Here is a 16,308-nt window from a genome sequence, read left to right as displayed (position 1 = left end):
CATTTTATCCGCTATATGCATATTAGTACATAAATCTCACACATAAAATAAAGTGGGTCCTTTTAGGAAAAACAATAAATTCATCCTAAATTAAGATGGCAGTTAATGGTAGACCACTCAAAAATATTGTAAATTGTTTGAGATAATCCACACAACAGCGTATAAACATTATAGAGAAAGTATAATTGTGTAGTATTGTGTAGTGCACTGCATGAGTCAAAAAACGGCTTAAGCATCTGAAACTCATGCCTTAACCCTGTAAGTCAAAATGAGACAATAATCAAATTAAACCAGCCTCAGGTAGAGTCTACCCTCATAACCCAAATTCATCTGCCACGCTGTCATTACTAGAAACATCTACGATAATCCTGCAACAGTCTACGCATTCGAATTTAGACGGTCTCTCAAAACTAAGACAGCATGTTTGGGCGCTTGAAATGGGCTATTTCCAAAATTTTCAAAATCAGTAAACGCACGATTATCAGAAATTATTCAAAAAATACACGGTCTGTGTAAGCAGCTTATTATATTTAAAACACAGTCATGCGAATAAAATAACGCCGATAGACGTCAAACCGGAATATATATATATTTTTTTCGTATTATTACAGGTAAAGCTTAAAATGAAGCCAATGCTCTCGTGTAAGCTGTATTTCTCTGCCTTATTTTTTCCATATCTCACTTCACATTACAGTAAAGCATAAAAAGTATGTCGGCTTACCTTGTTCTGTCTTCTTTGATTACTTCTCTTGTTGTTGTTGAAGTCTAGTGCCTTCACCGTGCGCTTAAACTAGACCACAAGCAACGGAAAGCTCCATTTATGCTCTGCTACAGTCTGACAGTAGCAGGAAGGTTCAGCGATGTAGCTACTGAATTATACAGAGCTCTCCTCCTCCTTTCATACAACTGTAGTCTACTTCTCCTCAGATTGACACCGTAGAGTCTGAGACATCTACATATGACAGCCCTGATCCGAGTCCGAACCACTGGCTTTTTAGATTGTCAGAATAATATACCCTGAGACATCCAATCCCTTCAATTTTTTTATACACGGTTTATTTTATAGGCTAATATACATTATATACGGTGTGTGCTTAATAAGAATATATTACTAACTAAAAGAAAAGCCAGAGTCCAGGTGACAATTGCATCTATATGACTTAATATCCATTAATAATTTAACTCCTTACAGTCCTCCATCTGAAAGCCCACATCCATTTTAAGAACCCATTTACAAATTTCCATGAAGTACAGTAAGAGCATTCTGCAAAATAGCATTAAGTGGAAAAGGTCAGAAACTTGTTCAAAACAAATTATACTAACAGACCTATTGTCTTATCGGCTTTGATATGCAGGGGCTCTGCAAACCAAACAAAATGAGATTTTGGATGTTGGGATTCAACCTAAAATGTGTTTTTATGAAGCCATTGGATGTAAACATCAGGATGCATATGTTGCATATACTTGAGTATTTTATCGGCTTCTTTGTAGTTTTACAGAGTATCAAAATTAGCAACTTTTCTCTTTTTTTAATAGGTAGGCCATATGTACTCTTTCCTCCACTACATTTGTAATGAGTCATGCAATTCTCATTTTGTATTGCACCTAGCTTTTAATGCAGCAGTTTATTTCTGCTGCAAAATAAGCAATATTGCCTACACGGCATTAAAGGTACTATATCTTGTGTATTTTGCTCTTACTCACCAAAACTTGTCAACAAGGCTTCTTGAATGCGAGAGCATTAGCAGGTAGCTGTTAATCGCTGGTGTTTTGTATGAGATGAGGACATTACTGCAGCCAGCAATGAGGCCGAAACAAGCACATCTAGTGCAAGAAGCCTTTGATTTTTTACTTAACATTATTTTATTTATCTGTCATAATGAAGACATTTTTGAAGGATATTGGTTAACTTTAGCCCTTTTTAAGCACTTATGCTTCACCAAGACTTGAGTATAGATGTTTAGAGGCGGTTGTGTTAACATTGATTTATTGGACTTTTGAGGTGTTGAGTTTTATCTGGATTATAGAAAATAAATGTTATTGCTCTCCTCACAAATAAACTCTTTCTTGTTTTTTACTGGCACATCAGTTAAGGCCTGTTCACACCAAGGATGATAAATATAAAGATAACGACCACACCACAACTACAACAATAAAGGCACAAAGAAAGGATATCGTTGGAATCACTTTCAATCAATTTTTTCCAGTTGATGAATGATAAAAGCATTGACACCCAATCAGAATGAGCTCAATAATTTAAAGCGGCAGATGAGTGTGTATAAACACTTAGAAGAAACAGATGATATCGTCACGTGTGGATCTATCTATCTATCTATCTAGACCACAAAACCAGTCTTAAGTGTCAATTTCTCAAAATTGAGATTTATACATCATCTGAAAGCTGAATAAATAAGCTTTCCATTGATGTATGGTATATTAGGATAGGACAATATTTGGTGAGATACAAATATTTGAATATTTGGAATCTGAGGGTGCAAAAAAATCTAAATACTAAGAAAGTCGCCTATGAAGTTGTGCAAATTAAGTTATTAGCAATGCATATTACCAACCAAGAATTAGGTTTTGATATTTCATGACGTATTTTTGGACTGATGCGACTTATACTTAGGTGCGACTTATAGTCCGATCCGGAAAAAAAATATGGTATTTACAAAAGGAAATTTACAAAATATCTTAATAGAACATGATCTTTACTTAATATCCCAATGAGTTTTTTGGCTATTGCTAAAAATATACACCAGCGACTTAAGACCAGGGTCACATATCTTTGTCACTGTGTTGTTAATTGAAACATAAGCTATTTTTCATGGGTTTAAGTACTACAGTTCAGTCCATATATAAATGGGACATACACTTGCACTACAAAGTGCGTTTGTCTCTGAATTTCAGATTTCTAAATCATAAAAAAAAAAAAAATTAAATTCTAACCTATCAAATGTAATCCATTTGCATCCATGAGTGAAATAATGCATCCTTGGTTGCTCTCTTCTTTTAAAAATCCTCAGGTATGTTACTAAAAAAATTCTTGACCCAAGCTGCAACCACATGACATCACCACTGCCGCTGACATTTCAAATGTCAAGGGGTTGCATCTTTTGCAGTTTTGAGGTGAGTGCTGAGCTGGAGAAATGACCCACTAAACCCCTCTGAGTAACTCTGACATTTGATTTAATGATCAGTGGTACCAATAAAAACAAGGTGAAGAGTTAATTCTGCATGCTTTATGACTTGCGGTTAAGGTGGAGACATTAGATATAATTTACTTTTCCAGGAAAATGGCATCATTCTCTGAAATGGCAGGAACTGTCTCCACAGTAGGCTGTATCTCTGACAATTCTTCAAATGTAAAAAGAAGCAGCTAATTCTTTGTTTCATTTATATGTTTTTGGATTTTGAAGTCACACAGGAAGGTCTATGCTCTTGACAAGGGGTTGAGAAAAAGTAATGTGACAAGCTTAAAAGAGGTGAAGAAATGTAATGTCCGCAACACTGCTAACTCCCATAATTTATTAAAAAACAAGCAACGTTTCGACCCTCAGGTCTTCATCAGGCTTAATATCAATGTGAAGTGAAATCACCTTTAAATAGACACAGGTGATCACCTTAATTAGACACACACAAATACAAGTCATGTGACAATTACAAGTCATAATAACCCCACTCATTACTCAATTAAGGGAACAGTTGTATGGAGAAAACAATCAACATACATAGCCTACATGCAGAAACACAAATGCACTCATTGTAAGCATGGCTCGAACACAAATGTACTCATAAGAATGGCTTTATGTCAAAATCTTCATTAAGACCATTTTTGCAGAAATGTTTGTTTTCATTTCTTTTAATTTTGTCTTGCCATATTTGCAAAATCATGTCTTCTTTTTCCACACAGCTATGCCCACATATTTGCCATCAGAGTTGTGGATGGTTCAGTTTATCACATAATTGTCCACGGCCACACCAAATCTGAATCATGCAGCAACCACTGAATGATCACTGTTGTTTTGAACCTGTAAGTTGCTTAAACAAAACGAATTTACATAGCAAGATTCTCTTCAAACTATTGCTGTTCCATGGCAGTAGGTGACCCAAACCATCTCGATTGGGTTCAGGTCCGGTGACTGTGGAGGCCAGGTCATCTGGCGCAGCACCCCATCACTCTCCTTCTTGGTCAAATAGCCCTTGATGCCTTCAGTGTGACTCTACAATTTTCATAGTCATGAAAATAAAGAAAACTCTTTGAATGAGAAGGTGTGTCCAAACCATTATATTTATATATATATAAAATTTATTTATTTATTTATTTATTTATTTTTTTACCGTGCCCTGTAATTATCAGGAAATAATAACAGGGCTGTCAGTATCAAGACTGCCTTTCTGAACAAGTGCAATTGTGCGAAGGCAACAAATCTGACTTTATTTAGCTCCTGATACATGAATAAAGAACTGAGGAGTTCCTCTTCAGGAACTCGAGCTGCGTCGAAGCGCTTTGGGGAACGCGTTCAGCGTACGCGACTCTGAATATCATGTGTAATCAGTCCAATGGAAGGGCGTGACGTCACCGACGTGGTGACGTAGGCGACCAGGAAGCTATAAAAGCACGTGCCACGCAGCTGGCGTCAGCTTCGCGTCTTTCAGCAAGCGCTCTGTGTGTGAATGTCATTTGTCCGTCTTGTGAGTCTTATTTACTGTTGTCTGTCCAGTTAAAAGAGCTCCTAGACATGCCAAAAAGCAAGGCGAAAGTTAAGCACTCAGATGGCGATTCCAAATCGCGTTATAGGCTGTGTGTTCCTCCCTGCCCGAGATATATAACGGGTGGGGATACACACAACCTGTGCATGGTTTGCCTGGGTTCGAAGCACGCTGAGTCGGCTCTCGAGGGGGCCGACTGCCCGCACTGTGAGCGAATGTCGGTGCGGCTGCTTCGTTCCCGGAGGGCCCTCTTCGAGGAGGGGGCCTTCGCCAGCGTTCCCCGCGGTGCTGGTCCCGCTTCTGTCGAGGCAGAACGGCGGCTGCACTCGTGGGGTTCGCAAGTCGATCTGGTAGAGGGAATGGAGACGGGCCAGTCCCTATCTCCTTCCACTTCTGCCAGATCCGGCACCCAATCCCTAGAGTCGGAAGCACGCACAGCGGTTCCTTCCACTCAGGGTGAGGGATCGACGCTCTGCCTCTCTTCCTCCGAGGAGGTCGATGTGGAGTCGCTCGATAGGGATTCGCCACCCCACTCGCTACAGTATGAGGAGCTCTTAGAGGTGGTTACTCGCGCGGTGGCCAAATTAAGTATCGATTGGCCCGCCGAAAAGTCTACCGAACCGCAGAGAAGCAAGCTGGATGAATGCTTCCTGCGCGCGAGTCAGCCACCTCCCAGCCGGGGCCTTCCATTTTTTTCCGACCTGCATGATGAGATCGCCAGGTCGTGGAAACGTCCATTCTCGGCCCGCCTCTACATCCCCTCGTCTGATTACTACGGAAATGAAGTGGGGATGGGAGAGCACGGTTATAGAGCGATGCCCCGGGTGGAACAGACGCTTGCGAGCTATCTGTCCCCTGGCGCGGCATCGTCTCTGAAGGCCCCGGCATTGCCCTCAAAGCCACTAAGAACAACTTCGGCTTTGGTGGGCAAAGGGTATGCGGCTGCAGGTCAGGCTGGTGCGTGTCTGCACACCATGGCAGTGTTACAGGCGTACCAGGCCGACCTGCTCAAGGAGCTAGATGAGGGAGAGGAGATCAAGTCCCATGATATTTCTGAATTAAGAAGGACCGCTGATCTCTCCCTCCGCGCCACCAAGGAGACCGCCCGAGCGATTGGGCGGTCCATGGCAGCTATGGTGGCCGCGGAGAGGCACTTATGGTTGACCCTGTCCGATATGAAAGAACGGGACAGGGTCTGCCTCATGGACGCCCCGATCCAGCCGACTGGCCTGTTCGGCGACGCAGTTAATTCTGTCGTCGACAGGTTCCAGGAGGCCCGCAAACAGGCGGCGGCGTTCCATAACTTCCTCCCTCGTCGCTCCCTCGGGGCATCTGGGAAGGAGATGCCCCAGCCGCACCCTAGCTCCTCACACCGCGAGGCCCAGAAGCAGAGCGTCGCCTCTCGTGCTCCTCCGCGTCGGGAACGAGAGTCTCAGCGACGCTCTAGGCCGAGGTCTTCTAAGCCCAAATTAGATTTAAGGGCGGTTATCGAAGCTAAGAAGTCCTCGGCCAAGAAACCCTGACGCCAATGGCCCGGGGTTTCAGAGGGCAGCCTCTGCTGGGGTAGAACGGTACACACCGCAGTGCCCTCTAGGGGTCGTTCTGCCAACCCTGCCAGTGCTCCAGGGCGCAGCGGCCCCGGGCGAGCATCGTTCTCAGTATCCTCCGCCCGTGCGCGTAGCGGGGCTGGGACGCTCGCCGCCCCTGCGGGGGTCTCTTACACCAGAGGTCAGTCTCGAGAGACTGATTCCCTTAGTAGATTATTTAGCAGCGTGGAAACTACTGCCAAATGTATCTCGTTGGGTCCTGCATATAGTAGAAAAAGGCTACCGCATTCAGTTCGGCTCCGTGCCGCCTATATTCAACGGGGTGGTTCACACGATAGTGGGCCCCGGGCAGGGTCTGGTTATGGAACAGGAAGTGGAAACCCTATTAGAGAAGGGGGCCATCGAGGTGGTCCCTCCTCAGGACAGGGAGTCCGGATTTTACAGCCGGTATTTCATAGTTCCAAAGAAGGATGGGGGGCTGCGTCCGATTATAGACTTGAGGGTCTTAAATCGTTCAGTTATGAGACTGAAGTTCAGAATGCTCACAATCAAGCATGTTGTAGCTCAGATCAGGTCCGAGGACTGGTTTGTCACGATAGATCTCAAAGACGCATATTTTCATATCTCCATCCTTCCTCAACACAGGAAGTTTCTGAGGTTCGCTTTCGGGGGCGAAGCCTACCAATATCGAGTACTTCCCTTTGGCCTCGCACTCTCACCCCGCACGTTCACAAAGTGTGTAGATGCGGCTCTGGCCCCCCTGCGCACGCAGGGCATCCGCATTCTCAATTATATTGACGATTGGTTGATTTTAGCTCAGTCAGAGCAGATTGCGGTTCGACATCGAGATGTCGTTCTCGCACATATGGGGGAGCTGGGTTTGAGACTGAACGCCAAGAAGAGTGTACTTTCTCCGGCTCAGAGAACCACCTATCTAGGCGTAGTATGGGATTCGACCGCGATGCAGGCACGATTGTCCCCTGCTCGTATCGAGTCGATCCTCATCTCAGTCAAGAGAGTCAGAGAAGGCCAGTCACTCACTGTCAAACAATTTCAGAGATTGTTGGGTCTGATGGCAGCTGCGTCCAACGTGATACCTCTTGGCCTGCTGTACATGAGACCCCTACAGTGGTGGCTCAAGACCAAGGGATTTTCCCCGAGGGGCAATCCGCTTCGCACTATCAAGGTCATGCGGCGCTGCCTCCGTGCCTTAGACATGTGGAAGAAACATTGGTTCTTGAATCAGGGCCCGGTGCTGGGAGCTCCTTGTCGCCGTGTGACACTAGCGACGGACGCGTCCCTCACCGGCTGGGGTGCGGTCATGAGTGGCCACCCTGCCCGTGGTCTGTGGAGCGATCGCCATCTAACGTGGCATATCAATTGTCTAGAAATGCTAGCAGTTTATCGTGCACTGAAGCACTTCCTCCCAGACCTAAGAGGTCACCATGTGTTGGTGCGCACCGACAACACATCAGTGGTCTCTTACATCAACCACCAGGGCGGTCTGCGTTCGCGCCCTTTGTACAAGCTGGCGCACCAGATCCTGGTGTGGTCCCAGAACAAACTCCTCTCATTAAGAGCAGTATATATTCCTGGGAAGTTAAATATGGGAGCAGACATACTGTCGAGGCAGGGGCCGAGGCCCGGGGAATGGAGACTTCACCTACGGGTGGTAGATCAGATATGGAGAGTGTTTGGCAGGGCTCAAGTAGACCTATTTGCGACTCAGGAGACGTCACAATGTCCCCTCTGGTTCTCTCTAGTTCATCCAGCTCCTCTGGGACTGGACGCTATGGTACAGACCTGGCCGAGGCTTCGTCTGTACGCTTTTCCCCCTATCGCTCTGCTTCAGGGAGTTCTGGCGAGAGTACGCCGGGACGGGGTCCGTCTGTTATTAGTAGCCCCGTTCTGGCCGGGCCGAGTATGGTTCTCAGATCTAGTCTCGCTCCTCGACGGCTCTCCGTGGGAGATACCGATCAGGACAGACCTACTCTCACAGGCGCAGGGCACGATAATTCACCCTCGCCCGGAGTTGTGGAAGCTGTGGGTGTGGCCCCTGAGGGGGCACAACTGGTAGCAGCTGGTCTCTCAACTGAGGTTGTGGAGACCCTACTCCAATCCAGAGCTCCCTCTACGAGGAAACTGTACGCCCTGAAGTGGAAGCTTTTCACTTCATGGTGCAGAGACCGCCAGCTAGACCCAGCAAACTGCCCAGTTGGTACAGTTCTGGAGTTTCTACAGGCCAGGCTCTCTGCAGGGTTGACCCACTCTACTCTGAAGGTCTACGTGGCGGCCATTGCGGCCTACCACACCCTTCTCGACAGTCAGTCTCTGGGAAGACACCCCCTAGTTACACGTTTCCTCCGCGGTGCACTGAGGCTGAGACCTCCAGTACGGTCCCGTATTCCCCCGTGGGACTTGGTTGTGGTGTTAGAGGCTATGTGCAAACCCCGTTTGAACCTATTCAAGATATCTCAGACAGACATCTCACACTTAAAACCTCTTTTCTGTTGGCTATTACCTCTCTGCGGAGAGTAGGAGATCTTCAGGCCCTCTCAATGGCCCCTTCTTATCTTGAGTTTGCACCAGGCATGACTAAAGCGTTCATATACCCTCGAGCGGGATATGTTCCCAAGGTTCCCTCTGTTACACCACGACCTGTAGTGCTGCAGGCCTTCTGTCCTCCTCCCTTTCGGGAGCCCGACCAGGCGAAGCTAAACTGTATGTGTCCGGTTCGAGCACTGGACGCATACGTCCACAGAGCTGCCCTGTGGAGAAAAACTGACCAATTGCTTGTGTGCTACGGTCCCCCCAAGAGGGGTTCTCCTGCTTCTAAGCAGACTATTAGTCGTTGGATAGTCGAGGCTATCAACGTCACCTATGAGTCCTCTGGTCGTCCCCCGCTGTCGGGAGCCAAGGCTCACTCTACTCGGGGTATGGCGGCCTCTAAGGCCTTCTTAGCAGGTGTATCCATGCTGGACATCTGCAACGCTGCGGGGTGGTCCACGCCCTCTACATTTGTTAGGTTCTATGGCCTAGATATGCCAGTCACTCCAGGCGCTTCTGTCCTCCTGTCCTGAGCTGTGCTCTTCGGATACACACCAGGCAGGGGTTTGGTAGTCTGGCGGCGTTAGGACTCGTTCCCCAAAGCGCTTCGACGCAGCTCGAGTTCCTGAAGAGGAACGTCTCTAGGTTACGTATGTAACCCTAGTTCCTCGAGGGAACGAGACGCTGCGTCTCGGAGCCATACCCCCGGCACCCCTGCCGGCGCTTTCTGGTACTCGAAGCTGACGCCAGCTGCGTGGCACGTGCTTTTATAGCTTCCTGGTCGCTTACGTCACCACGTCGGTGACGTCACGCCCTTCCATTGGACTGATTACACATGATATTCAGAGTCGCGTATGCTGAACGCGTTCCCCAAAGCGCTTCGACGCAGCGTCTCGTTCCCTCGAGGAACTAGGGTTACATACGTAACCTAGAGACGTTTTTCTGTTTTATATTATCTATATTATTTTTCTGCATGTATCTGTATTGCAAGCTGTTTTAAGCATTCCTATTCTACTAACATTGGACATCATTCATCCTCAACCCAGATCTCCCTGAGAGGAAGCAATCCAAAACAGACTGGCCTATTTTAATGCATATTTGATGGAAAAGGCACTTGCACTATGAATTGTTGATGCTTGTGAAGAAAAGAGTGAATTCATTTGCACCACAACTGTTGGCAAAAGTGCTTACAAGCACATTAGTCATTAAACAGCTTTTGGTGCTGATGTATAATGTATTTGTGATTAGGTATATATTTCTATTTTGTCTATTTTGACTGTTGTTGTCCTTTTAGATAATTTCCATCCATTTTTCCATCCAACTGTGCCTGGCTATAGAGCTGAACATATATATAAATAATTATGTTAACAGTTAATTTGAATATACTGTACAAAAGCAAAATAAATAAATATATGTATTAATTCAATATATAGCATTCTCCTTTGCTGCTATTTATAAAATGAACTTAAGTGAAGCGTAGTTTAGTGTTTTTTCCACTGTCTCTTTGTGTCATTTCAGTTATTTAAGCATGTTTTAAATTTTCCACACTACAACGTTTTTGGATTCCTGTAATGTTCAATATGCCTTTTGTTGTTATAGGGTGAAATCATAGAGAATAAATTCACACAGTGAATGAAATGAACAGCTAGAGAGACAACGATTACATAAAAGCAAATAGGTATGAATTCCTTTAGCTGAAATTGAGAGCGGGAAGCACACACTGTTCTTGCGGTTTCATAAATATTGAAAACACCATGAAATATTTAAATGCCCAACCACATACGTGCATGCTCACCCAAAAACATATCTCTGGAATAAAGAACAACTAAAAAGGCATCTGGTCAAGAGAAAGTGCATCATCTATGTGCCCCACCAGCTCTGTGGAGATGCAACGAGCCTCTCCTCATATGCAAATAAAGCTCTAGAGTAATGATCAAAGTTATCTCCAGCAAAGATAGCTTTTTATATTTAAGTCATGGCTGCAATCTGATTTTAACAAATAATTTACATTTATATTCTTTCTGAGAGATTGAATAAAGTAACCACAATACTCCATTGATTTGTTTCAAGTCAGTCATGGTGCCTAAAACAAAGCAATTTTAATCTTACTGAATTTGACTCACTGGACAGTTTAGTATTTGCACTTGAGTTTTGTATTCAAATTTGAATAGTACTATAAGCACCAATGTATCAAAACACTCCAATCTTCAGACTAAAAAATATTAATTCAACACCCTTATGAAAACATTTTTCATAATAACACATTTAATTTAAATAAATTTACCTTGAAGATCACATGAAGATCAGTAGATGTCATATGATATTATTTATCTGTATCAAGAAGCGATCTCATTCTGGCATTACATGAAGTGTGATCAGAAGTGGCTTCTGGGAATTTCACATGGCTGAAGGATATTTGTAGTAAAGCACTTAAACAAATGATTCAGATCACTAGCATTTAAATCCAGCATTACATCTCTCATTATGCCAGTCAGTAACAAAGTTAAATTGGTTAATTCATATTTATAAAGTACACAGCAGCATACTAATATTAATACAAATATTTGTATTTACTTTTATTTTTCACACTTTATTTTTCCACATTGACAGATACCGGTTATGTATATATAATATTAAAAATAATTCTCCTAATTCTCAATTAAGGGAGTGGTATAACAAACAAAAATATGAAAGGTTCTGTAAATAATTTCAACTGTAAATAAAATGATTAAAATATGTTCCATGTGAATATTAATTATGATATAAAAGGCAAACTAAAAGATGTAAAAGAATGTCATTTTAAATCAAATAAATTTCAATGCATGTACTGAAGATGTCTGTACATGTTTAGACATAATACATTGAACTATGAATAGTTAATTCACAAAATCATAAATAAATAATACATAAAACTTGAAGCAAAAGTTGAAATTGAGAGAATGCTGTAATATAAAGCAAAATGCAATTCACAATTCTCTCTTAGGTACTATAGTCTGTCTGTCTGTCTGTCATAGGATAGATCAGTGTGAAAAGATCAGGCTCTCATTAAAAGTAGGGCCATGTCTTGAGCTGTACATCCAACTGAGGAGTAAATTTAATTAGCAGACTGTGAATCGAAGTCATACTGCAACTCTCTCACTAGATTCATTATACACAATGCAATACATTCTGTGGCCTAGTTCTGCCTCAAGGCATAGCCTTTACTTAAAGTAAATTAGTGGATTTTGTTTGTTTGTTCCTCTATCATCTTAAAAAGGGTTGAGAAAATATTTTCCGGTGCTATGAAACTGTAATGTGGTGGGAGTTTGGCTACGATGCTCTTATTTTAAATGGAGTGGAGCTGAAAATGAGAACAGGAGCTGGAGAGAAAAAGCAATTAATAATCTCTTCAGGAGACTGTGTCTGCATGACTGCACAGCAAGCAAACTAATGGATTTCTTCTTCATGTTTTTTTTATTTTATTTGGAAAAATCAATTCAGGTTATGTACACTATGTCAGCATTCCATCTGTAGTGTCTGCATGTTTATGCTTTGTTTTGTCTTTAATATGGCATAGAATGGACAGTAGTTTTTCTGTTTTTAATTGATTTTTATCCCTGAGGAAATTCACGGTACGTTGATAACTGTTGGATTTTATAATGTAATATTTAGTTCCCAATAAAATTGTTGACATCCCATTATTATTCTGGCATGATGCTGCAATCTGTCGCTTTATGGCAAAATCACAAGACACCCGATGGTTTTTTCTCTGTCCATTACATTAATAGGATTTTGGTGGCAATCGGCAGACTGGCAACTAAACTGTACAGTAGGTCCAAATACACGTTTTCTTCCATCACAAGATAGAGGATTTCTGTTGCGATGCTTTCCTGCATTATGGGTTGTACATTTAAGGAATGGTTCACCCAAAAATGTAAATTTGCTGAAAATGCACTCACAATTTATTCTGTGATTTTTTTAATCAGCTGTTTGAACTCTCATTCTGATGGTGTCCCATTGAGTGCAGAAGATCCTTTGGTGCAAGTGATGTAATGTTAAAATTCTCCAAATCAGTTCCTTTGAAGAACCAAATGTTTCTTGTACATTCCACAATCAAAAGCCAGTACTATTGCAGTGAGAAATGCTGCCATCTTTTGGTCGAGCATAATTGTTGTTTTATGCATTTTAAACACCTTTATGTGACATTTCTGCTAAGCAATGATCCAAACAGAAAATTTACAAGAATGACACTTTGCAGTTTTGTTTATATGATTTATTTCCAACTATAAATTCACTATTTAGAAAAAGTAGCATACCCAGCAAGTACATGTCTTGGCACATTTTTTCTAGGATTTCTAATACATTTTCTCTGACACACCGAACGAAACCAAATCTCATCTTTTAGAAAGATTTAAAAAAAATTCTAAATAATAAGCACATCTATTAAAACAATTTGCTTTAGTAAACCTGAACATATTTACATCCTTTGGATGAATGGCTCTGTGTCAATCTATGCCATGTTAATTGAAAACACTCTTACACAAAAAATAAATATATATCTTTACATAAGAAATAGTAGAAGCCTGTTTCATTCATAATTCTTAGCAATATGTGAAATAAATAGCCAGGATGTCTACAATTATTGCAGTTCTGACAAATGAACAATACTAAAATCTCCTCATCACACACACATTAAACATTATGCACAAAGCTGAAATATATATATATATATATATATACAGTACAGACCAAAAGTTTGGAAACATTACTATTTTTAATGTTTTTGAAAGAAGTTTCTTCTGCTCATCAAGCCTGCATTTATTTAATCAAAAATACAGAAAAAAATGTAATATTGTGATATATTATTACAATTTAAAATAATTGTTTTTAAATTTATTATACTTTAAATTATCATTTATTTCTGTGATGCAAAGCTGAATTTTTAGGATCATTATCACATGATCCTTTAGAAATTATTCTAATATGATGATTCATTATCAAAGTTGAAAACAGTTCTGCTGCTTAATATTTTTTTCAGAACATGTGATACTTTTTTAGGATACTTTGATGAATAAAAAGTAAAAAAAAAAAAAAAGAAGCTATGTTTTTAAAATGTAAATATTTTGTAATAACAATAAACACTACTGGTCAGTAATTTGGGGTCAGTCATTTTTTTTTTTATAAAATCAATACTTTTATTCAGCAAGGATGTGTTCAATTGATAAAAAGTTATAGTAAAGAAAATATATTATTAGAATATATATTATTAGATTTTTTTTTTTTTAATAAATACAGTTCTTTTTAACCTTTTATTCATCAAATATATTAGACAGCAGAACTGTTTCCAACACTCAAAAATAATTCAGAATATTAGAATGATTTCTAAATGATCATGTGATAGACTGGATGTTACATGTGACACTGAAGGCTGGAGTAATGATGCTGAAAATTCAGCTTTGCATCACAAGAATAAATATTTTTTTTTAAAGTATATTCAAATAGAAAACTATTATTTTAAGTTGTAATAATATTTCACAATATTACAGTTTTTTCTGTATTTTTGATCAAATAAATGCAGGCTTGTTGAGCAGAAGAAACTTTTCAAAAACATAAAAAATAGTAATGTTTCCAAACTTTTGGTCTGTACTGTATATATATATATATATATATATATATATATATATATATATATATATATATGTATATATATATATATATATATATATGTATATATATATATATATTTTTTTTTTTTTTGCATAGGTTAACAAATATATTAGTTGAGTTCATTTACTGGAGGTCAAAATATGATTGGATATTAAACCTCATCGTATAGGAAACGTCTCTGTTACGTATGGTAACCCTCGTTCCCTGAAGGAGGGAACGGAGACGCCACGTCGGTGACTGACGCAAAATGGGATCTACCAAAGCGCCATGGGTGCTGCCCCTTCCAGTGCCCTGTGCGAGCCACCTGTGCCCCTATTAGGTGTAGGCCGGGGCTCGGAACAAGTAGTTCCACTCACCATTGTCAAAGCACTACCTCACTGAGTGAGATTGGATAACACTGGGAAAACGTACCCGTTCCGCTTGAAACAGGGATGCTGCGGAAGCCCCATCCTTCCCGAAGGAGGTCTCGGGGGCAAATACACATATAGCATCTGTTTAGGAGTATATGGAGAAATTTGAGGTGATTAAAACCCTCTTGGGAAGGCAGAAGTCTGCCGGGGAAACACTGCTCTAAGGCTATAATGTGGACTATACACATATGAGTTCCACTTAGGTCTTAATATGGAACCCAGCCATCCATGGTTCTCACGGACTCATCATGAAGGCCTGGCGCCGGATGTTCCGCCGAGTCCAGCTGCCTAGGGTGATGGAGGATCTCAACAGGGTCTACAGTATGGACACTCTGGAGCAGTTTAAGCAAGCCAACACTAACCAGGGCCTCTCAGAGCCACTACACATTTGAGGTGAGAACACAGGAGGATACCGGCTCTACACGAAGGCTATAGAACCTAGCGAACATGTTAGGGGCCGCTCAGCCCGCAGCTCTACAAATATCTGCCTAGGAGGATGCAACACTTCTAGTTGAGTGAGCTCGCAACCTGAACGGGCAGGGCACACCCTGAGCCTGCTAAGCCAGGGCTATGGCATCCACAATCCAGTGGGCCATCCTCTGCTTAGAGACGGCGCTCCCCTTCTGCCGGCCTCCGTAACAGACAAAGAGCTGGTCTGAAGTCCTGAAGCTTTGTGTCCAGTCGAAAATGCATGCATCCATCCTCTTGATGGAGGCCAGTGCAAGCAGGAGCAGAGTTTTCAATGAAAGAAACTTTAGCTCAACTGAATGCAAAGGCTCGAATGGGCTGTAGTGATTTAAGCACTAGAGTCAGGTCCCAAGAAGGTATAGAGGGGGACCGGGAAGGATTTAACCTCCTGGCCCCTCTTAGGAACCTGACGATGAGGTCATGCTTACCCAAAGACTTCCCATTCACGGGGTCATGGTACGCAGCAATAGCGGCAACCTGGACTTTGAGGGTGGAGGGGGACAGCCTTCGCTCCAGCCCTTGCTGCAGAAAGGAAAGCACGACCGCAATCGGGCATCTTCGGGGGTCTTCTCGACGAGAAGAACACAACTCGACAAACAGGTTCCACTTCAAGGCGTAAGCGTGTCTCATAGATGGTGCTCTTGCCAAAGTGATGGTCTTCACTACCTCTTGGGGTAGGTCACCTAGAACCTCAGCATCCCTTCCAGGGACCAGACATGGAGTTTCCAAACGTCTGGACACAGGTGCCAAATGGTGCCCCGTCTCTGAGTCAGTATGGAGGGGATGGAGTCGCCATTCTCCTGGGAGCATTGCTCGAGACAGCTCGTCGGCTGTACAGTTGAGCAGGCCCGGAATGTGAACGGCACGAAGTGACCTCAGAACCTTCCGACCTTGTCAGTTGATGTACGCAACGGTCGCCGTGTTGTCCGTTCGGACCAGCACATGCTTGCCTCGTAAGAGACCTTTGAGACGGTTCA

At 42.3% G+C, this 16,308-nt stretch overlaps 1 protein-coding gene across 3 annotated transcripts in view; it reads right to left on the bottom strand.

Annotated features, from left to right (window-relative positions):
- Nucleotides 1–813, bottom strand: part of LOC132129025 (rap1 GTPase-activating protein 1-like) — a 101,057-nt gene extending 100,244 nt beyond the window's left edge. For 2 of the 3 annotated variants that reach the window (XM_059540435.1, XM_059540438.1), the window contains exon 1: nucleotides 722–790. The gene's annotated coding sequence lies outside the window, so the exon portion shown is untranslated. Of the gene's footprint in view, nucleotides 1–721 lie in introns of all 3 variants that reach the window. The other variant, XM_059540434.1, reaches the window with a different exon arrangement.
- Between the last annotated feature and the right edge of the window lie 15,495 nt (nucleotides 814–16,308).

Source organism: Carassius carassius, chromosome 46 (genome assembly GCF_963082965.1).
Source record: "Carassius carassius chromosome 46, fCarCar2.1, whole genome shotgun sequence".
NCBI lineage: Eukaryota > Metazoa > Chordata > Actinopteri > Cypriniformes > Cyprinidae > Carassius > Carassius carassius.
This window is presented reverse-complemented; position numbering and strand designations above follow the sequence as displayed.